Here is a 2210-nt window from a genome sequence, read left to right on the forward strand (position 1 = left end):
TGAGAGAGGAGGGAAATATTAGCGTAGATCAACAGGGAAGATATATGCCTTGACAAGGAAAGAAATAATAAGTCATAGAAAGTGCATGTCGGGAATAGATAGATAGATCGATCGATAGAAAGATGGGTGGGTGGGTGGGTAGGTAGGTAGGTAGGTAAGTGGGTAGGTAGGTAGGTAGGTATGTAGGTAGGTAGGTAAGCGGGTAGGTAGGTAGGTAGGTAGGTAGGTAGGTGGGTGGGTAGGTAGGTAGGTAGGTGGGTAGGTAGGTAGGTAGGTAGTAGGTAAATATGGGCTACTACACGACCCAAGGGCGCTAACCTAATCACAGAAAACATAGGATAAAAGGAAAGATTCCGGATCATCGTTGCATTATTACGAAGTTCACTCTCTTCTGTCATAATGTATTTACAGTGTTGGGATCTTAATTTTCACCTTCGTAACCGACATCGAAACTTCCCTAGGAGGCGGTGTCAAAATGTTCAAAACGTTTATAATTAAATATTTACATATAGACCGGAAAAAAAATTTCTTGCCAAACCTTGGGGAAGGAGTAGTTCGCAAAGAAAGCAAAGGGGCAGATATTCAAGAGAAAGAAATGAACAAAAAGACAGCCCTAGCGGCTCAAATGAAAAAAAACCCCACAAAAAACATCGGACACGGTCGGTGTCATCTGCATAGAACTTCAAAGTGTCTTGTCGTGGCCCATACTCAAGGCCACGGGTCTGTATTACAGAACATAGCTTGTGCCTGACTTGACAGTGAATTGTTATGTCTGGCATGTTGGTGGAGCCGAGGGGGGGGGTTGTCTGGCCTCTAGCCAAAATGTCAAAACCTATGACATGTCAGAATAACACTGTATAGTGGTGCATGCCTTTACCTATTTAATAGGCTACACTCGCCAGTGCCTCTCAGCTCTAGCTCGAGAGCTTAACATCACAACAGAACAGAAGTACTTCACTAAGGGGCACATCTAAACGGAGGTCGATGGTATTCATAGCCTCATTGAGCGATTCTTCAGAAATGGTTCTTATACACGTACCTCTGACAACGTTAATGTCTTCAGATTGGGGCATCAAAGCCTTCGACCATACGAAGTCAAATACCTAAACTATACTTTCTTCAGCAAATTATATCCTTCAGTGCAACATTATTCGACTATTCGACAAGAAAAAAAGCCGAGGACGCAAAAGAAGTTGACATACGAGCGCTACCCTATTCCTCACAAGGGCACATTCAGTACAAGCTCGCTCTCTGTGACGACTGGCAAGACATGCCCAAACCCTGCAGCCACAACCTGCTAAGTACTGCTGACTGCCCCTACATCACACGTCTTGCACAGAAGACGAATCACAAGTACAAGTTCAACCCTTAATCCCGTAACCACGGAAAAACCGTTGATGAAGAAAATAGGTGAGGCATCGTGGTGAAACCAGGCGCTCGTCAAAATAATGAAATATTTTCTTCCCGCTGGGCAAATTTTATCGAATTTTTATATTTTGGCTCAACACATTTTACGTCAATTAAAAAAATCCTGTATGGATTTTACAGGTTAATGGCACTAAGACTGTAAATTTACAGTTTCCATGAACTCTTCAGCTTTGGAAGTAACCAAACTTTCGCGGCCATGTTCTCGCTAGTTTTACCTCTGAAACCAGGTGTATCCCGACCTGTTTCAGTCCAGAATATCCACTTCTATTGGAGGTAGATGGGTAACCTTTTCATAGAAAGCAAAACAAAATTACTGAACAAGCCATTAAGATGATACCAATAACTCAATGTGTCCCAACATTGACCAGCGCCTGATTCCACCGCGTTGTTACACACATAGAGTTACGTAATCTTAATCTTAGTCTGGTGAATATCTGTGAGGCGAGTACTTACCAAACGCTTCTAGAATTCTTGCTATTTCTAACAATCAGAAATTCTCTCACTATAACGCCAAACCTGGACAGATCACTCACAGCTGTGACTGTAGTTTGGCAAAGTATGTCTGCTCATCAGTCTGAACTAACTTATATAATGTTTTAAAATGATGAGTCTTGGTGAAATCTCAAGTGGGGGCTGACAATAGAGAGAGAGAGACATTGTGTCCACTTTATGTTTTCCATATTGGAAAAGAAATACACTTGACTTAAGTGAGCCAAGTGGTGTGACAGAGGTTTGCTCTCTCTCTCTCTCTCTCTCTCTCTCTCTCTCTCTCTCTCTCTCTC

General features: G+C 42.5%; 1 long non-coding RNA gene across 1 annotated transcript in view; it reads right to left on the reverse strand.

Moving 5' to 3' along the window:
- Window positions 1-1971, reverse strand: part of LOC118477496 — an 8119-nt gene extending 6148 nt beyond the window's left edge. Inside the window, exon 1 of the long non-coding RNA XR_004858420.1 lies at window positions 1882-1971. This is a non-coding gene — a long non-coding RNA (uncharacterized LOC118477496). The remainder of the gene's footprint in view (window positions 1-1881) is intronic.
- Between the last annotated feature and the right edge of the window lie 239 nt (window positions 1972-2210).

Source organism: Aplysia californica, unplaced genomic scaffold (assembly GCF_000002075.1).
Source record: "Aplysia californica isolate F4 #8 unplaced genomic scaffold, AplCal3.0 scaffold00113, whole genome shotgun sequence".
Classification (NCBI taxonomy): Eukaryota; Metazoa; Mollusca; class Gastropoda; order Aplysiida; family Aplysiidae; genus Aplysia; species Aplysia californica.